General features: G+C 47.7%; 14 non-coding genes across 14 annotated transcripts; all 14 read left to right on the forward strand.

The window, feature by feature from the left end:
• Positions 1–368: 368 nt before the first annotated feature.
• On the forward strand, positions 369–559 carry LOC142708548 (U2 spliceosomal RNA). Its single transcript, XR_012868856.1, has one exon. It is a non-coding gene; the product is annotated as a U2 spliceosomal RNA (small nuclear RNA).
• A 1,288-nt stretch (positions 560–1,847) lies between these two features.
• On the forward strand, positions 1,848–2,038 carry LOC142708561 (U2 spliceosomal RNA). The gene has a single exon (XR_012868867.1). It is a non-coding gene; the product is annotated as a U2 spliceosomal RNA (small nuclear RNA).
• Positions 2,039–3,322: 1,284 nt separating this feature from the next.
• Positions 3,323–3,513, forward strand: LOC142708574 (U2 spliceosomal RNA). The gene has a single exon (XR_012868878.1). It is a non-coding gene; the product is annotated as a U2 spliceosomal RNA (small nuclear RNA).
• Positions 3,514–4,829: 1,316 nt separating this feature from the next.
• On the forward strand, positions 4,830–5,020 carry LOC142708586 (U2 spliceosomal RNA). The gene has a single exon (XR_012868889.1). It is a non-coding gene; the product is annotated as a U2 spliceosomal RNA (small nuclear RNA).
• A 1,300-nt stretch (positions 5,021–6,320) lies between these two features.
• On the forward strand, positions 6,321–6,511 carry LOC142708598 (U2 spliceosomal RNA). Its single transcript, XR_012868900.1, has one exon. It is a non-coding gene; the product is annotated as a U2 spliceosomal RNA (small nuclear RNA).
• Positions 6,512–7,803: 1,292 nt separating this feature from the next.
• LOC142708550 (U2 spliceosomal RNA) lies at positions 7,804–7,994 on the forward strand. Its single transcript, XR_012868857.1, has one exon. It is a non-coding gene; the product is annotated as a U2 spliceosomal RNA (small nuclear RNA).
• A 1,280-nt stretch (positions 7,995–9,274) lies between these two features.
• LOC142708551 (U2 spliceosomal RNA) lies at positions 9,275–9,465 on the forward strand. Its single transcript, XR_012868858.1, has one exon. It is a non-coding gene; the product is annotated as a U2 spliceosomal RNA (small nuclear RNA).
• Positions 9,466–10,769: 1,304 nt separating this feature from the next.
• Positions 10,770–10,960, forward strand: LOC142708552 (U2 spliceosomal RNA). The gene has a single exon (XR_012868859.1). It is a non-coding gene; the product is annotated as a U2 spliceosomal RNA (small nuclear RNA).
• Positions 10,961–12,232: 1,272 nt separating this feature from the next.
• On the forward strand, positions 12,233–12,423 carry LOC142708553 (U2 spliceosomal RNA). The gene has a single exon (XR_012868860.1). It is a non-coding gene; the product is annotated as a U2 spliceosomal RNA (small nuclear RNA).
• A 1,284-nt stretch (positions 12,424–13,707) lies between these two features.
• LOC142708554 (U2 spliceosomal RNA) lies at positions 13,708–13,898 on the forward strand. Its single transcript, XR_012868861.1, has one exon. It is a non-coding gene; the product is annotated as a U2 spliceosomal RNA (small nuclear RNA).
• A 1,276-nt stretch (positions 13,899–15,174) lies between these two features.
• Positions 15,175–15,365, forward strand: LOC142708600 (U2 spliceosomal RNA). The gene has a single exon (XR_012868902.1). It is a non-coding gene; the product is annotated as a U2 spliceosomal RNA (small nuclear RNA).
• Positions 15,366–16,649: 1,284 nt separating this feature from the next.
• Positions 16,650–16,840, forward strand: LOC142708555 (U2 spliceosomal RNA). Its single transcript, XR_012868862.1, has one exon. It is a non-coding gene; the product is annotated as a U2 spliceosomal RNA (small nuclear RNA).
• Positions 16,841–18,140: 1,300 nt separating this feature from the next.
• LOC142708557 (U2 spliceosomal RNA) lies at positions 18,141–18,331 on the forward strand. The gene has a single exon (XR_012868863.1). It is a non-coding gene; the product is annotated as a U2 spliceosomal RNA (small nuclear RNA).
• Positions 18,332–19,623: 1,292 nt separating this feature from the next.
• On the forward strand, positions 19,624–19,814 carry LOC142708558 (U2 spliceosomal RNA). Its single transcript, XR_012868864.1, has one exon. It is a non-coding gene; the product is annotated as a U2 spliceosomal RNA (small nuclear RNA).
• Positions 19,815–20,384: the final 570 nt, after the last annotated feature.

Below are 20,384 nucleotides of genomic sequence, written 5' to 3' on the forward strand. Positions count from 1 at the left end.
GTGCTGCTCAGCAGGCAGCACTGGACTGGACTGGATTACAGCTGATACAAGGTGTGAAGGAACAAGGGGTGGCTGTGGGCATGCACTTGCTGCCGCTGCCAGTGTTTATCTGCATGGCAGCAGGGCATTTGGGCGTTGCCAGGAAGGCGTTTTTATGTAGATTCCTCCTCTTTCAGCACTGCATTGTGGTGCAAGCAAAAGAAGCAAATCCTGTCTGGCTTCCTCTCCGGCCTTTATTCACCTCCCGTGTAGCTGTGAGTGTGTGAGCCTGCAGGGCCCCATGGAATTGCCTAGAAGTAGGCTGAATCGCTGCAAGGGCTGAACAGCAGTATCGGGCAGGCTCGGGCAACGCGCGGCCCGTTCGGGTTATCGCTTCTCGGCCTTTTGGCTAAGATCAAGTGTAGTATCTGTTCTTATCAGTTTAATATCTGATACGTCCCCTATCTGGGGACCATATATTAAATGGATTTTTAGAACAGGGAGATGGAAATAGAGCTTGCTCTGTCCACTCCACGCATTGACCTGGTATTGCAGTATTTCCAGGACCGGTGCACCCTTTCCTTATGTGTTGACTAAAAGCAGATTCCAAAAGTGTTTTTTGTCTTTGCTATTGTTTCTGTCTTTCTGAAGGGATCTCCCCTTTTAATCCCATTATTTCAACACCTGTTGGACAATGCATGAGTGATAATGAGCTCATTGATTAAATGCAATTAATGAATAGATTGCCACCTCTTGTTGTGTGTCGTCTGTGTTTCTGTGTTTCCGGCATTTCACATTGGAACACCTCATTCACCTTCCTTGTCTTCTCTCCGCCCTCCCTTTTAGGTAAGTTAAAGAGCTGCACCTGAGCCAGCCACTGATTGATTGATTGATTGATTGATTGATTGATTGATTGATTGATTGATTGATGCAGCACAACAGTCAAATAGTGGAGTGGAGTAGGGGAACAGCAAACAGCCAATAAAGCAGCCCGCCCGCTCGCCTGCCCGCCACAATGGACCTACCTGTGTACACTAGATGGATGTAATGGAATGTACTGTCGTCCCTACATTTCAAGAAGAAGTAAGAATTGCAGTTGCAACAAAGCCTTGCTTGCCTACAAAGAGAGCAGCAATTTGGATTTGTTACTATGTTACCTAGAAGAATAACAAACTGTGCAAGGATGGAGGTTGTAGGAGCAAGGAGAAGTTGTCTGTAAAGTTGGTGGATGCCTATTTTCCATTTTGCAGTCCCTTGTCTCCCTCTTGTGGCCTCCTGGAGGCAACTAGCTGTGCAAAAAAAAGACAGCCTGGCGGCCGGCTGTTGCAGTGTTGCCCTCTCAGGCAACACTGAGTGACTGACTGAGCCTCACCGTCTTATATAAAGTTCAGACGGAACTTTGCACGTGTCATAGTGGAGCCCTCAGGATTCCAGAGCCAGCTTTCTGACATCATAATGGGGCCTCAGAGATAAAAGCCTGGGCCCAGGCAGTGTTGGTCAGTGCTGCTCAGCAGGCAGCACTGGACTGGACTGGATTACAGCTGATACAAGGTGTGAAGGAACAAGGGGTGGCTGTGGGCATGCACTTGCTGCCGCTGCCAGTGTTTATCTGCATGGCAGCAGGGCATTTGGGCGTTGCCAGGAAGGCGTTTTTATGTAGATTCCTCCTCTTTCAGCACTGCATTGTGGTGCAAGCAAAAGAAGCAAATCCTGTCTGGCTTCCTCTCCGGCCTTTATTCACCTCCCGTGTAGCTGTGAGTGTGTGAGCCTGCAGGGCCCCATGGAATTGCCTAGAAGTAGGCTGAATCGCTGCAAGGGCTGAACAGCAGTATCGGGCAGGCTCGGGCAACGCGCGGCCCGTTCGGGTTATCGCTTCTCGGCCTTTTGGCTAAGATCAAGTGTAGTATCTGTTCTTATCAGTTTAATATCTGATACGTCCCCTATCTGGGGACCATATATTAAATGGATTTTTAGAACAGGGAGATGGAAATAGAGCTTGCTCTGTCCACTCCACGCATTGACCTGGTATTGCAGTATTTCCAGGACCGGTGCACCCTTTCCTTATGTGTTGACTAAAAGCAGATTCCAAAAGTGTTTTTTGTCTTTGCTATTGTTTCTGTCTTTCTGAAGGGATCTCCCCTTTTAATCCCATTATTTCAACACCTGTTGGACAATGCATGAGTGATAATGAGCTCATTGATTAAATGCAATTAATGAATAGATTGCCACCTCTTGTTGTGTGTCGTCTGTGTTTCTGTGTTTCCGGCATTTCACATTGGAACACCTCATTCACCTTCCTTGTCTTCTCTCCGCCCTCCCTTTTAGGTAAGTTAAAGAGCTGCACCTGAGCCAGCCACTGATTGATTGATTGATTGATTGATTGATTGATTGATTGATTGATTGATGCAGCACAACAGTCAAATAGTGGAGTGGAGTAGGGGAACAGCAAACAGCCAATAAAGCAGCCCGCCCGCTCGCCTGCCCGCCACAATGGACCTACCTGTGTACACTAGATGGATGTGATGGAATGTACTGTCGTCCCTACATTTCAAGAAGAAGTAAGAATTGCAGTTGCAACAAAGCCTTGCTTGCCTACAAAGAGAGCAGCAATTTGGATTTGTTACTATGTTACCTAGAAGAATAACAAACTGTGCAAGGATGGAGGTTGTAGGAGCAAGGAGAAGTTGTCTGTAAAGTTGGTGGATGCCTATTTTCCATTTTGCAGTCCCTTGTCTCCCTCTTGTGGCCTCCTGGAGGCAACTAGCTGTGCAAAAAAAAGACAGCCTGGCGGCCGGCTGTTGCAGTGTTGCCCTCTCAGGCAACACTGAGTGACTGACTGAGCCTCACCGTCTTATATAAAGTTCAGACGGAACTTTGCACGTGTCATAGTGGAGCCCTCAGGATTCCAGAGCCAGCTTTCTGACATCATAATGGGGCCTCAGAGATAAAAGCCTGGGCCCAGGCAGTGTTGGTCAGTGCTGCTCAGCAGGCAGCACTGGACTGGACTGGATTACAGCTGATACAAGGTGTGAAGGAACAAGGGGTGGCTGTGGGCATGCACTTGCTGCCGCTGCCAGTGTTTATCTGCATGGCAGCAGGGCATTTGGGCGTTGCCAGGAAGGCGTTTTTATGTAGATTCCTCCTCTTTCAGCACTGCATTGTGGTGCAAGCAAAAGAAGCAAATCCTGTCTGGCTTCCTCTCCGGCCTTTATTCACCTCCCGTGTAGCTGTGAGTGTGTGAGCCTGCAGGGCCCCATGGAATTGCCTAGAAGTAGGCTGAATCGCTGCAAGGGCTGAACAGCAGTATCGGGCAGGCTCGGGCAACGCGCGGCCCGTTCGGGTTATCGCTTCTCGGCCTTTTGGCTAAGATCAAGTGTAGTATCTGTTCTTATCAGTTTAATATCTGATACGTCCCCTATCTGGGGACCATATATTAAATGGATTTTTAGAACAGGGAGATGGAAATAGAGCTTGCTCTGTCCACTCCACGCATTGACCTGGTATTGCAGTATTTCCAGGACCGGTGCACCCTTTCCTTATGTGTTGACTAAAAGCAGATTCCAAAAGTGTTTTTTGTCTTTGCTATTGTTTCTGTCTTTCTGAAGGGATCTCCCCTTTTAATCCCATTATTTCAACACCTGTTGGACAATGCATGAGTGATAATGAGCTCATTGATTAAATGCAATTAATGAATAGATTGCCACCTCTTGTTGTGTGTCGTCTGTGTTTCTGTGTTTCCGGCATTTCACATTGGAACACCTCATTCACCTTCCTTGTCTTCTCTCCGCCCTCCCTTTTAGGTAAGTTAAAGAGCTGCACCTGAGCCAGCCACTGATTGATTGATTGATTGATTGATTGATTGATTGATTGATTGATTGATTGATTGATTGATTGATTGATTGATTGATTGATGCAGCACAACAGTCAAATAGTGGAGTGGAGTAGGGGAACAGCAAACAGCCAATAAAGCAGCCCGCCCGCTCGCCTGCCCGCCACAATGGACCTACCTGTGTACACTAGATGGATGTGATGGAATGTACTGTCGTCCCTACATTTCAAGAAGAAGTAAGAATTGCAGTTGCAACAAAGCCTTGCTTGCCTACAAAGAGAGCAGCAATTTGGATTTGTTACTATGTTACCTAGAAGAATAACAAACTGTGCAAGGATGGAGGTTGTAGGAGCAAGGAGAAGTTGTCTGTAAAGTTGGTGGATGCCTATTTTCCATTTTGCAGTCCCTTGTCTCCCTCTTGTGGCCTCCTGGAGGCAACTAGCTGTGCAAAAAAAAGACAGCCTGGCGGCCGGCTGTTGCAGTGTTGCCCTCTCAGGCAACACTGAGTGACTGACTGAGCCTCACCGTCTTATATAAAGTTCAGACGGAACTTTGCACGTGTCATAGTGGAGCCCTCAGGATTCCAGAGCCAGCTTTCTGACATCATAATGGGGCCTCAGAGATAAAAGCCTGGGCCCAGGCAGTGTTGGTCAGTGCTGCTCAGCAGGCAGCACTGGACTGGACTGGATTACAGCTGATACAAGGTGTGAAGGAACAAGGGGTGGCTGTGGGCATGCACTTGCTGCCGCTGCCAGTGTTTATCTGCATGGCAGCAGGGCATTTGGGCGTTGCCAGGAAGGCGTTTTTATGTAGATTCCTCCTCTTTCAGCACTGCATTGTGGTGCAAGCAAAAGAAGCAAATCCTGTCTGGCTTCCTCTCCGGCCTTTATTCACCTCCCGTGTAGCTGTGAGTGTGTGAGCCTGCAGGGCCCCATGGAATTGCCTAGAAGTAGGCTGAATCGCTGCAAGGGCTGAACAGCAGTATCGGGCAGGCTCGGGCAACGCGCGGCCCGTTCGGGTTATCGCTTCTCGGCCTTTTGGCTAAGATCAAGTGTAGTATCTGTTCTTATCAGTTTAATATCTGATACGTCCCCTATCTGGGGACCATATATTAAATGGATTTTTAGAACAGGGAGATGGAAATAGAGCTTGCTCTGTCCACTCCACGCATTGACCTGGTATTGCAGTATTTCCAGGACCGGTGCACCCTTTCCTTATGTGTTGACTAAAAGCAGATTCCAAAAGTGTTTTTTGTCTTTGCTATTGTTTCTGTCTTTCTGAAGGGATCTCCCCTTTTAATCCCATTATTTCAACACCTGTTGGACAATGCATGAGTGATAATGAGCTCATTGATTAAATGCAATTAATGAATAGATTGCCACCTCTTGTTGTGTGTCGTCTGTGTTTCTGTGTTTCCGGCATTTCACATTGGAACACCTCATTCACCTTCCTTGTCTTCTCTCCGCCCTCCCTTTTAGGTAAGTTAAAGAGCTGCACCTGAGCCAGCCACTGATTGATTGATTGATTGATTGATTGATTGATTGATTGATTGATTGATTGATTGATTGATTGATGCAGCACAACAGTCAAATAGTGGAGTGGAGTAGGGGAACAGCAAACAGCCAATAAAGCAGCCCGCCCGCTCGCCTGCCCGCCACAATGGACCTACCTGTGTACACTAGATGGATGTGATGGAATGTACTGTCGTCCCTACATTTCAAGAAGAAGTAAGAATTGCAGTTGCAACAAAGCCTTGCTTGCCTACAAAGAGAGCAGCAATTTGGATTTGTTACTATGTTACCTAGAAGAATAACAAACTGTGCAAGGATGGAGGTTGTAGGAGCAAGGAGAAGTTGTCTGTAAAGTTGGTGGATGCCTATTTTCCATTTTGCAGTCCCTTGTCTCCCTCTTGTGGCCTCCTGGAGGCAACTAGCTGTGCAAAAAAAAGACAGCCTGGCGGCCGGCTGTTGCAGTGTTGCCCTCTCAGGCAACACTGAGTGACTGACTGAGCCTCACCGTCTTATATAAAGTTCAGACGGAACTTTGCACGTGTCATAGTGGAGCCCTCAGGATTCCAGAGCCAGCTTTCTGACATCATAATGGGGCCTCAGAGATAAAAGCCTGGGCCCAGGCAGTGTTGGTCAGTGCTGCTCAGCAGGCAGCACTGGACTGGACTGAATTACAGCTGATACAAGGTGTGAAGGAACAAGGGGTGGCTGTGGGCATGCACTTGCTGCCGCTGCCAGTGTTTATCTGCATGGCAGCAGGGCATTTGGGCGTTGCCAGGAAGGCGTTTTTATGTAGATTCCTCCTCTTTCAGCACTGCATTGTGGTGCAAGCAAAAGAAGCAAATCCTGTCTGGCTTCCTCTCCGGCCTTTATTCACCTCCCGTGTAGCTGTGAGTGTGTGAGCCTGCAGGGCCCCATGGAATTGCCTAGAAGTAGGCTGAATCGCTGCAAGGGCTGAACAGCAGTATCGGGCAGGCTCGGGCAACGCGCGGCCCGTTCGGGTTATCGCTTCTCGGCCTTTTGGCTAAGATCAAGTGTAGTATCTGTTCTTATCAGTTTAATATCTGATACGTCCCCTATCTGGGGACCATATATTAAATGGATTTTTAGAACAGGGAGATGGAAATAGAGCTTGCTCTGTCCACTCCACGCATTGACCTGGTATTGCAGTATTTCCAGGACCGGTGCACCCTTTCCTTATGTGTTGACTAAAAGCAGATTCCAAAAGTGTTTTTTGTCTTTGCTATTGTTTCTGTCTTTCTGAAGGGATCTCCCCTTTTAATCCCATTATTTCAACACCTGTTGGACAATGCATGAGTGATAATGAGCTCATTGATTAAATGCAATTAATGAATAGATTGCCACCTCTTGTTGTGTGTCGTCTGTGTTTCTGTGTTTCCGGCATTTCACATTGGAACACCTCATTCACCTTCCTTGTCTTCTCTCCGCCCTCCCTTTTAGGTAAGTTAAAGAGCTGCACCTGAGCCAGCCACTGATTGATTGATTGATTGATTGATTGATTGATTGATTGATTGATTGATTGATTGATGCAGCACAACAGTCAAATAGTGGAGTGGAGTAGGGGAACAGCAAACAGCCAATAAAGCAGCCCGCCCGCTCGCCTGCCCGCCACAATGGACCTACCTGTGTACACTAGATGGATGTGATGGAATGTACTGTCGTCCCTACATTTCAAGAAGAAGTAAGAATTGCAGTTGCAACAAAGCCTTGCTTGCCTACAAAGAGAGCAGCAATTTGGATTTGTTACTATGTTACCTAGAAGAATAACAAACTGTGCAAGGATGGAGGTTGTAGGAGCAAGGAGAAGTTGTCTGTAAAGTTGGTGGATGCCTATTTTCCATTTTGCAGTCCCTTGTCTCCCTCTTGTGGCCTCCTGGAGGCAACTAGCTGTGCAAAAAAAAGACAGCCTGGCGGCCGGCTGTTGCAGTGTTGCCCTCTCAGGCAACACTGAGTGACTGACTGAGCCTCACCGTCTTATATAAAGTTCAGACGGAACTTTGCACGTGTCATAGTGGAGCCCTCAGGATTCCAGAGCCAGCTTTCTGACATCATAATGGGGCCTCAGAGATAAAAGCCTGGGCCCAGGCAGTGTTGGTCAGTGCTGCTCAGCAGGCAGCACTGGACTGGACTGGATTACAGCTGATACAAGGTGTGAAGGAACAAGGGGTGGCTGTGGGCATGCACTTGCTGCCGCTGCCAGTGTTTATCTGCATGGCAGCAGGGCATTTGGGCGTTGCCAGGAAGGCGTTTTTATGTAGATTCCTCCTCTTTCAGCACTGCATTGTGGTGCAAGCAAAAGAAGCAAATCCTGTCTGGCTTCCTCTCCGGCCTTTATTCACCTCCCGTGTAGCTGTGAGTGTGTGAGCCTGCAGGGCCCCATGGAATTGCCTAGAAGTAGGCTGAATCGCTGCAAGGGCTGAACAGCAGTATCGGGCAGGCTCGGGCAACGCGCGGCCCGTTCGGGTTATCGCTTCTCGGCCTTTTGGCTAAGATCAAGTGTAGTATCTGTTCTTATCAGTTTAATATCTGATACGTCCCCTATCTGGGGACCATATATTAAATGGATTTTTAGAACAGGGAGATGGAAATAGAGCTTGCTCTGTCCACTCCACGCATTGACCTGGTATTGCAGTATTTCCAGGACCGGTGCACCCTTTCCTTATGTGTTGACTAAAAGCAGATTCCAAAAGTGTTTTTTGTCTTTGCTATTGTTTCTGTCTTTCTGAAGGGATCTCCCCTTTTAATCCCATTATTTCAACACCTGTTGGACAATGCATGAGTGATAATGAGCTCATTGATTAAATGCAATTAATGAATAGATTGCCACCTCTTGTTGTGTGTCGTCTGTGTTTCTGTGTTTCCGGCATTTCACATTGGAACACCTCATTCACCTTCCTTGTCTTCTCTCCGCCCTCCCTTTTAGGTAAGTTAAAGAGCTGCACCTGAGCCAGCCACTGATTGATTGATTGATTGATTGATTGATTGATTGATTGATTGATGCAGCACAACAGTCAAATAGTGGAGTGGAGTAGGGGAACAGCAAACAGCCAATAAAGCAGCCCGCCCGCTCGCCTGCCCGCCACAATGGACCTACCTGTGTACACTAGATGGATGTGATGGAATGTACTGTCGTCCCTACATTTCAAGAAGAAGTAAGAATTGCAGTTGCAACAAAGCCTTGCTTGCCTACAAAGAGAGCAGCAATTTGGATTTGTTACTATGTTACCTAGAAGAATAACAAACTGTGCAAGGATGGAGGTTGTAGGAGCAAGGAGAAGTTGTCTGTAAAGTTGGTGGATGCCTATTTTCCATTTTGCAGTCCCTTGTCTCCCTCTTGTGGCCTCCTGGAGGCAACTAGCTGTGCAAAAAAAAGACAGCCTGGCGGCCGGCTGTTGCAGTGTTGCCCTCTCAGGCAACACTGAGTGACTGACTGAGCCTCACCGTCTTATATAAAGTTCAGACGGAACTTTGCACGTGTCATAGTGGAGCCCTCAGGATTCCAGAGCCAGCTTTCTGACATCATAATGGGGCCTCAGAGATAAAAGCCTGGGCCCAGGCAGTGTTGGTCAGTGCTGCTCAGCAGGCAGCACTGGACTGGACTGGATTACAGCTGATACAAGGTGTGAAGGAACAAGGGGTGGCTGTGGGCATGCACTTGCTGCCGCTGCCAGTGTTTATCTGCATGGCAGCAGGGCATTTGGGCGTTGCCAGGAAGGCGTTTTTATGTAGATTCCTCCTCTTTCAGCACTGCATTGTGGTGCAAGCAAAAGAAGCAAATCCTGTCTGGCTTCCTCTCCGGCCTTTATTCACCTCCCGTGTAGCTGTGAGTGTGTGAGCCTGCAGGGCCCCATGGAATTGCCTAGAAGTAGGCTGAATCGCTGCAAGGGCTGAACAGCAGTATCGGGCAGGCTCGGGCAACGCGCGGCCCGTTCGGGTTATCGCTTCTCGGCCTTTTGGCTAAGATCAAGTGTAGTATCTGTTCTTATCAGTTTAATATCTGATACGTCCCCTATCTGGGGACCATATATTAAATGGATTTTTAGAACAGGGAGATGGAAATAGAGCTTGCTCTGTCCACTCCACGCATTGACCTGGTATTGCAGTATTTCCAGGACCGGTGCACCCTTTCCTTATGTGTTGACTAAAAGCAGATTCCAAAAGTGTTTTTTGTCTTTGCTATTGTTTCTGTCTTTCTGAAGGGATCTCCCCTTTTAATCCCATTATTTCAACACCTGTTGGACAATGCATGAGTGATAATGAGCTCATTGATTAAATGCAATTAATGAATAGATTGCCACCTCTTGTTGTGTGTCGTCTGTGTTTCTGTGTTTCCGGCATTTCACATTGGAACACCTCATTCACCTTCCTTGTCTTCTCTCCGCCCTCCCTTTTAGGTAAGTTAAAGAGCTGCACCTGAGCCAGCCACTGATTGATTGATTGATTGATTGATTGATTGATTGATTGATTGATTGATTGATTGATTGATTGATTGATGCAGCACAACAGTCAAATAGTGGAGTGGAGTAGGGGAACAGCAAACAGCCAATAAAGCAGCCCGCCCGCTCGCCTGCCCGCCACAATGGACCTACCTGTGTACACTAGATGGATGTGATGGAATGTACTGTCGTCCCTACATTTCAAGAAGAAGTAAGAATTGCAGTTGCAACAAAGCCTTGCTTGCCTACAAAGAGAGCAGCAATTTGGATTTGTTACTATGTTACCTAGAAGAATAACAAACTGTGCAAGGATGGAGGTTGTAGGAGCAAGGAGAAGTTGTCTGTAAAGTTGGTGGATGCCTATTTTCCATTTTGCAGTCCCTTGTCTCCCTCTTGTGGCCTCCTGGAGGCAACTAGCTGTGCAAAAAAAAGACAGCCTGGCGGCCGGCTGTTGCAGTGTTGCCCTCTCAGGCAACACTGAGTGACTGACTGAGCCTCACCGTCTTATATAAAGTTCAGACGGAACTTTGCACGTGTCATAGTGGAGCCCTCAGGATTCCAGAGCCAGCTTTCTGACATCATAATGGGGCCTCAGAGATAAAAGCCTGGGCCCAGGCAGTGTTGGTCAGTGCTGCTCAGCAGGCAGCACTGGACTGGACTGGATTACAGCTGATACAAGGTGTGAAGGAACAAGGGGTGGCTGTGGGCATGCACTTGCTGCCGCTGCCAGTGTTTATCTGCATGGCAGCAGGGCATTTGGGCGTTGCCAGGAAGGCGTTTTTATGTAGATTCCTCCTCTTTCAGCACTGCATTGTGGTGCAAGCAAAAGAAGCAAATCCTGTCTGGCTTCCTCTCCGGCCTTTATTCACCTCCCGTGTAGCTGTGAGTGTGTGAGCCTGCAGGGCCCCATGGAATTGCCTAGAAGTAGGCTGAATCGCTGCAAGGGCTGAACAGCAGTATCGGGCAGGCTCGGGCAACGCGCGGCCCGTTCGGGTTATCGCTTCTCGGCCTTTTGGCTAAGATCAAGTGTAGTATCTGTTCTTATCAGTTTAATATCTGATACGTCCCCTATCTGGGGACCATATATTAAATGGATTTTTAGAACAGGGAGATGGAAATAGAGCTTGCTCTGTCCACTCCACGCATTGACCTGGTATTGCAGTATTTCCAGGACCGGTGCACCCTTTCCTTATGTGTTGACTAAAAGCAGATTCCAAAAGTGTTTTTTGTCTTTGCTATTGTTTCTGTCTTTCTGAAGGGATCTCCCCTTTTAATCCCATTATTTCAACACCTGTTGGACAATGCATGAGTGATAATGAGCTCATTGATTAAATGCAATTAATGAATAGATTGCCACCTCTTGTTGTGTGTCGTCTGTGTTTCTGTGTTTCCGGCATTTCACATTGGAACACCTCATTCACCTTCCTTGTCTTCTCTCCGCCCTCCCTTTTAGGTAAGTTAAAGAGCTGCACCTGAGCCAGCCACTGATTGATTGATTGATTGATTGATTGATTGATTGATGCAGCACAACAGTCAAATAGTGGAGTGGAGTAGGGGAACAGCAAACAGCCAATAAAGCAGCCCGCCCGCTCGCCTGCCCGCCACAATGGACCTACCTGTGTACACTAGATGGATGTGATGGAATGTACTGTCGTCCCTACATTTCAAGAAGAAGTAAGAATTGCAGTTGCAACAAAGCCTTGCTTGCCTACAAAGAGAGCAGCAATTTGGATTTGTTACTATGTTACCTAGAAGAATAACAAACTGTGCAAGGATGGAGGTTGTAGGAGCAAGGAGAAGTTGTCTGTAAAGTTGGTGGATGCCTATTTTCCATTTTGCAGTCCCTTGTCTCCCTCTTGTGGCCTCCTGGAGGCAACTAGCTGTGCAAAAAAAAGACAGCCTGGCGGCCGGCTGTTGCAGTGTTGCCCTCTCAGGCAACACTGAGTGACTGACTGAGCCTCACCGTCTTATATAAAGTTCAGACGGAACTTTGCACGTGTCATAGTGGAGCCCTCAGGATTCCAGAGCCAGCTTTCTGACATCATAATGGGGCCTCAGAGATAAAAGCCTGGGCCCAGGCAGTGTTGGTCAGTGCTGCTCAGCAGGCAGCACTGGACTGGACTGGATTACAGCTGATACAAGGTGTGAAGGAACAAGGGGTGGCTGTGGGCATGCACTTGCTGCCGCTGCCAGTGTTTATCTGCATGGCAGCAGGGCATTTGGGCGTTGCCAGGAAGGCGTTTTTATGTAGATTCCTCCTCTTTCAGCACTGCATTGTGGTGCAAGCAAAAGAAGCAAATCCTGTCTGGCTTCCTCTCCGGCCTTTATTCACCTCCCGTGTAGCTGTGAGTGTGTGAGCCTGCAGGGCCCCATGGAATTGCCTAGAAGTAGGCTGAATCGCTGCAAGGGCTGAACAGCAGTATCGGGCAGGCTCGGGCAACGCGCGGCCCGTTCGGGTTATCGCTTCTCGGCCTTTTGGCTAAGATCAAGTGTAGTATCTGTTCTTATCAGTTTAATATCTGATACGTCCCCTATCTGGGGACCATATATTAAATGGATTTTTAGAACAGGGAGATGGAAATAGAGCTTGCTCTGTCCACTCCACGCATTGACCTGGTATTGCAGTATTTCCAGGACCGGTGCACCCTTTCCTTATGTGTTGACTAAAAGCAGATTCCAAAAGTGTTTTTTGTCTTTGCTATTGTTTCTGTCTTTCTGAAGGGATCTCCCCTTTTAATCCCATTATTTCAACACCTGTTGGACAATGCATGAGTGATAATGAGCTCATTGATTAAATGCAATTAATGAATAGATTGCCACCTCTTGTTGTGTGTCGTCTGTGTTTCTGTGTTTCCGGCATTTCACATTGGAACACCTCATTCACCTTCCTTGTCTTCTCTCCGCCCTCCCTTTTAGATAAGTTAAAGAGCTGCACCTGAGCCAGCCACTGATTGATTGATTGATTGATTGATTGATTGATTGATTGATTGATTGATGCAGCACAACAGTCAAATAGTGGAGTGGAGTAGGGGAACAGCAAACAGCCAATAAAGCAGCCCGCCCGCTCGCCTGCCCGCCACAATGGACCTACCTGTGTACACTAGATGGATGTGATGGAATGTACTGTCGTCCCTACATTTCAAGAAGAAGTAAGAATTGCAGTTGCAACAAAGCCTTGCTTGCCTACAAAGAGAGCAGCAATTTGGATTTGTTACTATGTTACCTAGAAGAATAACAAACTGTGCAAGGATGGAGGTTGTAGGAGCAAGGAGAAGTTGTCTGTAAAGTTGGTGGATGCCTATTTTCCATTTTGCAGTCCCTTGTCTCCCTCTTGTGGCCTCCTGGAGGCAACTAGCTGTGCAAAAAAAAGACAGCCTGGCGGCCGGCTGTTGCAGTGTTGCCCTCTCAGGCAACACTAAGTGACTGACTGAGCCTCACCGTCTTATATAAAGTTCAGACGGAACTTTGCACGTGTCATAGTGGAGCCCTCAGGATTCCAGAGCCAGCTTTCTGACATCATAATGGGGCCTCAGAGATAAAAGCCTGGGCCCAGGCAGTGTTGGTCAGTGCTGCTCAGCAGGCAGCACTGGACTGGACTGGATTACAGCTGATACAAGGTGTGAAGGAACAAGGGGTGGCTGTGGGCATGCACTTGCTGCCGCTGCCAGTGTTTATCTGCATGGCAGCAGGGCATTTGGGCGTTGCCAGGAAGGCGTTTTTATGTAGATTCCTCCTCTTTCAGCACTGCATTGTGGTGCAAGCAAAAGAAGCAAATCCTGTCTGGCTTCCTCTCCGGCCTTTATTCACCTCCCGTGTAGCTGTGAGTGTGTGAGCCTGCAGGACCCCATGGAATTGCCTAGAAGTAGGCTGAATCGCTGCAAGGGCTGAACAGCAGTATCGGGCAGGCTCGGGCAACGCGCGGCCCGTTCGGGTTATCGCTTCTCGGCCTTTTGGCTAAGATCAAGTGTAGTATCTGTTCTTATCAGTTTAATATCTGATACGTCCCCTATCTGGGGACCATATATTAAATGGATTTTTAGAACAGGGAGATGGAAATAGAGCTTGCTCTGTCCACTCCACGCATTGACCTGGTATTGCAGTATTTCCAGGACCGGTGCACCCTTTCCTTATGTGTTGACTAAAAGCAGATTCCAAAAGTGTTTTTTGTCTTTGCTATTGTTTCTGTCTTTCTGAAGGGATCTCCCCTTTTAATCCCATTATTTCAACACCTGTTGGACAATGCATGAGTGATAATGAGCTCATTGATTAAATGCAATTAATGAATAGATTGCCACCTCTTGTTGTGTGTCGTCTGTGTTTCTGTGTTTCCGGCATTTCACATTGGAACACCTCATTCACCTTCCTTGTCTTCTCTCCGCCCTCCCTTTTAGGTAAGTTAAAGAGCTGCACCTGAGCCAGCCACTGATTGATTGATTGATTGATTGATTGATTGATTGATTGATGCAGCACAACAGTCAAATAGTGGAGTGGAGTAGGGGAACAGCAAACAGCCAATAAAGCAGCCCGCCCGCTCGCCTGCCCGCCACAATGGACCTACCTGTGTACACTAGATGGATGTGATGGAATGTACTGTCGTCCCTACATTTCAAGAAGAAGTAAGAATTGCAGTTGCAACAAAGCCTTGCTTGCCTACAAAGAGAGCAGCAATTTGGATTTGTTACTATGTTACCTAGAAGAATAACAAACTGTGCAAGTATGGAGGTTGTAGGAGCAAGGAGAAGTTGTCTGTAAAGTTGGTGGATGCCTATTTTCCATTTTGCAGTCCCTTGTCTCCCTCTTGTGGCCTCCTGGAGGCAACTAGCTGTGCAAAAAAAAGACAGCCTGGCGGCCGGCTGTTGCAGTGTTGCCCTCTCAGGCAACACTGAGTGACTGACTGAGCCTCACCGTCTTATATAAAGTTCAGACGGAACTTTGCACGTGTCATAGTGGAGCCCTCAGGATTCCAGAGCCAGCTTTCTGACATCATAATGGGGCCTCAGAGATAAAAGCCTGGGCCCAGGCAGTGTTGGTCAGTGCTGCTCAGCAGGCAGCACTGGACTGGACTGGATTACAGCTGATACAAGGTGTGAAGGAACAAGGGGTGGCTGTGGGCATGCACTTGCTGCCGCTGCCAGTGTTTATCTGCATGGCAGCAGGGCATTTGGGCGTTGCCAGGAAGGCGTTTTTATGTAGATTCCTCCTCTTTCAGCACTGCATTGTGGTGCAAGCAAAAGAAGCAAATCCTGTCTGGCTTCCTCTCCGGCCTTTATTCACCTCCCGTGTAGCTGTGAGTGTGTGAGCCTGCAGGGCCCCATGGAATTGCCTAGAAGTAGGCTGAATCGCTGCAAGGGCTGAACAGCAGTATCGGGCAGGCTCGGGCAACGCGCGGCCCGTTCGGGTTATCGCTTCTCGGCCTTTTGGCTAAGATCAAGTGTAGTATCTGTTCTTATCAGTTTAATATCTGATACGTCCCCTATCTGGGGACCATATATTAAATGGATTTTTAGAACAGGGAGACGGAAATAGAGCTTGCTCTGTCCACTCCACGCATTGACCTGGTATTGCAGTATTTCCAGGACCGGTGCACCCTTTCCTTATGTGTTGACTAAAAGCAGATTCCAAAAGTGTTTTTTGTCTTTGCTATTGTTTCTGTCTTTCTGAAGGGATCTCCCCTTTTAATCCCATTATTTCAACACCTGTTGGACAATGCATGAGTGATAATGAGCTCATTGATTAAATGCAATTAATGAATAGATTGCCACCTCTTGTTGTGTGTCGTCTGTGTTTCTGTGTTTCCGGCATTTCACATTGGAACACCTCATTCACCTTCCTTGTCTTCTCTCCGCCCTCCCTTTTAGGTAAGTTAAAGAGCTGCACCTGAGCCAGCCACTGATTGATTGATTGATTGATTGATTGATTGATTGATTGATTGATTGATGCAGCACAACAGTCAAATAGTGGAGTGGAGTAGGGGAACAGCAAACAGCCAATAAAGCAGCCCGCCCGCTCGCCTGCCCGCCACAATGGACCTACCTGTGTACACTAGATGGATGTGATGGAATGTACTGTCGTCCCTACATTTCAAGAAGAAGTAAGAATTGCAGTTGCAACAAAGCCTTGCTTGCCTACAAAGAGAGCAGCAATTTGGATTTGTTACTATGTTACCTAGAAGAATAACAAACTGTGCAAGGATGGAGGTTGTAGGAGCAAGGAGAAGTTGTCTGTAAAGTTGGTGGATGCCTATTTTCCATTTTGCAGTCCCTTGTCTCCCTCTTGTGGCCTCCTGGAGGCAACTAGCTGTGCAAAAAAAAGACAGCCTGGCGGCCGGCTGTTGCAGTGTTGCCCTCTCAGGCAACACTGAGTGACTGACTGAGCCTCACCGTCTTATATAAAGTTCAGACGGAACTTTGCACGTGTCATAGTGGAGCCCTCAGGATTCCAGAGCCAGCTTTCTGACATCATAATGGGGCCTCAGAGATAAAAGCCTGGGCCCAGGCAGTGTTGGTCAGTGCTGCTCAGCAGGCAGCACTGGACTGGACTGGATTACAGCTGATACAAGGTGTGAAGGAACAAGGGGTGGCTGTGGGCATGCACTTGCTGCCGCTGCCAGTGTTTATCTGCATGGCAGCAGGGCATTTGGGCGTTGCCAGGAAGGCGTTTTTATGTAGATTCCTCCTCTTTCAGCACTGCATTGTGGTGCAAGCAAAAGAAGCAAATCCTGTCTGGCTTCCTCTCCGGCCTTTATTCACCTCCCGTGTAGCTGTGAGTGTGTGAGCCTGCAGGGCCCCATGGAATTGCCTAGAAGTAGGCTGAATCGCTGCAAGGGCTGAACAGCAGTATCGGGCAGGCTCGGGCAACGCGCGGCCCGTTCGGGTTATCGCTTCTCGGCCTTTTGGCTAAGATCAAGTGTAGTATCTGTTCTTATCAGTTTAATATCTGATACGTCCCCTATCTGGGGACCATATATTAAATGGATTTTTAGAACAGGGAGATGGAAATAGAGCTTGCTCTGTCCACTCCACGCATTGACCTGGTATTGCAGTATTTCCAGGACCGGTGCACCCTTTCCTTATGTGTTGACTAAAAGCAGATTCCAAAAGTGTTTTTTGTCTTTGCTATTGTTTCTGTCTTTCTGAAGGGATCTCCCCTTTTGATCCCATTATTTCAACACCTGTTGGACAATGCATGAGTGATAATGAGCTCATTGATTAAATGCAATTAATGAATAGATTGCCACCTCTTGTTGTGTGTCGTCTGTGTTTCTGTGTTTCCGGCATTTCACATTGGAACACCTCATTCACCTTCCTTGTCTTCTCTCCGCCCTCCCTTTTAGATAAGTTAAAGAGCTGCACCTGAGCCAGCCACTGATTGATTGATTGATTGATTGATTGATTGATTGATTGATTGATTGATTGATTGATTGATTGATGCAGCACAACAGTCAAATAGTGGAGTGGAGTAGGGGAACAGCAAACAGCCAATAAAGCAGCCCGCCCGCTCGCCTGCCCGCCACAATGGACCTACCTGTGTACACTAGATGGATGTGATGGAATGTACTGTCGTCCCTACATTTCAAGAAGAAGTAAGAATTGCAGTTGCAACAAAGCCTTGCTTGCCTACAAAGAGAGCAGCAATTTGGATTTGTTACTATGTTACCTAGAAGAATAACAAACTGTGCAAGGATGGAGGTTGTAGGAGCAAGGAGAAGTTGTCTGTAAAGTTGGTGGATGCCTATTTTCCATTTTGCAGTCCCTTGTCTCCCTCTTGTGGCCTCCTGGAGGCAACTAGCTGTGCAAAAAAAAGACAGCCTGGCGGCCGGCTGTTGCAGTGTTGCCCTCTCAGGCAACACTGAGTGACTGACTGAGCCTCACCGTCTTATATAAAGTTCAGACGGAACTTTGCACGTGTCATAGTGGAGCCCTCAGGATTCCAGAGCCAGCTTTCTGACATCATAATGGGGCCTCAGAGATAAAAGCCTGGGCCCAGGCAGTGTTGGTCAGTGCTGCTCAGCAGGCAGCACTGGACTGGACTGGATTACAGCTGATACAAGGTGTGAAGGAACAAGGGGTGGCTGTGGGCATGCACTTGCTGCCGCTGCCAGTGTTTATCTGCATGGCAGCAGGGCATTTGGGCGTTGCCAGGAAGGCGTTTTTATGTAGATTCCTCCTCTTTCAGCACTGCATTGTGGTGCAAGCAAAAGAAGCAAATCCTGTCTGGCTTCCTCTCCGGCCTTTATTCACCTCCCGTGTAGCTGTGAGTGTGTGAGCCTGCAGGACCCCATGGAATTGCCTAGAAGTAGGCTGAATCGCTGCAAGGGCTGAACAGCAGTATCGGGCAGGCTCGGGCAACGCGCGGCCCGTTCGGGTTATCGCTTCTCGGCCTTTTGGCTAAGATCAAGTGTAGTATCTGTTCTTATCAGTTTAATATCTGATACGTCCCCTATCTGGGGACCATATATTAAATGGATTTTTAGAACAGGGAGATGGAAATAGAGCTTGCTCTGTCCACTCCACGCATTGACCTGGTATTGCAGTATTTCCAGGACCGGTGCACCCTTTCCTTATGTGTTGACTAAAAGCAGATTCCAAAAGTGTTTTTTGTCTTTGCTATTGTTTCTGTCTTTCTGAAGGGATCTCCCCTTTTAATCCCATTATTTCAACACCTGTTGGACAATGCATGAGTGATAATGAGCTCATTGATTAAATGCAATTAATGAATAGATTGCCACCTCTTGTTGTGTGTCGTCTGTGTTTCTGTGTTTCCGGCATTTCACATTGGAACACCTCATTCACCTTCCTTGTCTTCTCTCCGCCCTCCCTTTTAGGTAAGTTAAAGAGCTGCACCTGAGCCAGCCACTGATTGATTGATTGATTGATTGATTGATTGATTGATTGATTGATTGATTGATTGATGCAGCACAACAGTCAAATAGTGGAGTGGAGTAGGGGAACAGCAAACAGCCAATAAAGCAGCCCGCCCGCTCGCCTGCCCGCCACAATGGACCTACCTGTGTACACTAGATGGATGTGATGGAATGTACTGTCGTCCCTACATTTCAAGAAGAAGTAAGAATTGCAGTTGCAACAAAGCCTTGCTTGCCTACAAAGAGAGCAGCAATTTGGATTTGTTACTATGTTACCTAGAAGAATAACAAACTGTGCAAGTATGGAGGTTGTAGGAGCAAGGAGAAGTTGTCTGTAAAGTTGGTGGATGCCTATTTTCCATTTTGCAGTCCCTTGTCTCCCTCTTGTGGCCTCCTGGAGGCAACTAGCTGTGCAAAAAAAAGACAGCCTGGCGGCCGGCTGTTGCAGTGTTGCCCTCTCAGGCAACACTGAGTGACTGACTGAGCCTCACCGTCTTATATAAAGTTCAGACGGAACTTTGCACGTGTCATAGTGGAGCCCTCAGGATTCCAGAGCCAGCTTTCTGACATCATAATGGGGCCTCAGAGATAAAAGCCTGGGCCCAGGCAGTGTTGGTCAGTGCTGCTCAGCAGGCAGCACTGGACTGGACTGGATTACAGCTGATACAAGGTGTGAAGGAACAAGGGGTGGCTGTGGGCATGCACTTGCTGCCGCTGCCAGTGTTTATCTGCATGGCAGCAGGGCATTTGGGCGTTGCCAGGAAGGCGTTTTTATGTAGATTCCTCCTCTTTCAGCACTGCATTGTGGTGCAAGCAAAAGAAGCAAATCCTGTCTGGCTTCCTCTCCGGCCTTTATTCACCTCCCGTGTAGCTGTGAGTGTGTGAGCCTGCAGGGCCCCATGGAATTGCCTAGAAGTAGGCTGAATCGCTGCAAGGGCTGAACAGCAGTATCGGGCAGGCTCGGGCAACGCGCGGCCCGTTCGGGTTATCGCTTCTCGGCCTTTTGGCTAAGATCAAGTGTAGTATCTGTTCTTATCAGTTTAATATCTGATACGTCCCCTATCTGGGGACCATATATTAAATGGATTTTTAGAACAGGGAGATGGAAATAGAGCTTGCTCTGTCCACTCCACGCATTGACCTGGTATTGCAGTATTTCCAGGACCGGTGCACCCTTTCCTTATGTGTTGACTAAAAGCAGATTCCAAAAGTGTTTTTTGTCTTTGCTATTGTTTCTGTCTTTCTGAAGGGATCTCCCCTTTTAATCCCATTATTTCAACACCTGTTGGACAATGCATGAGTGATAATGAGCTCATTGATTAAATGCAATTAATGAATAGATTGCCACCTCTTGTTGTGTGTCGTCTGTGTTTCTGTGTTTCCGGCATTTCACATTGGAACACCTCATTCACCTTCCTTGTCTTCTCTCCGCCCTCCCTTTTAGGTAAGTTAAAGAGCTGCACCTGAGCCAGCCACTGATTGATTGATTGATTGATTGATTGATTGATTGATTGATTGATGCAGCACAACAGTCAAATAGTGGAGTGGAGTAGGGGAACAGCAAACAGCCAATAAAGCAGCCCGCCCGCTCGCCTGCCCGCCACAATGGACCTACCTGTGTACACTAGATGGATGTGATGGAATGTACTGTCGTCCCTACATTTCAAGAAGAAGTAAGAATTGCAGTTGCAACAAAGCCTTGCTTGCCTACAAAGAGAGCAGCAATTTGGATTTGTTACTATGTTACC

The sequence above is a fragment of the Rhinoderma darwinii genome, unplaced genomic scaffold (genome assembly GCF_050947455.1).
Source record: "Rhinoderma darwinii isolate aRhiDar2 unplaced genomic scaffold, aRhiDar2.hap1 Scaffold_4009, whole genome shotgun sequence".
Classification (NCBI taxonomy): domain Eukaryota; kingdom Metazoa; phylum Chordata; class Amphibia; order Anura; family Rhinodermatidae; genus Rhinoderma; species Rhinoderma darwinii.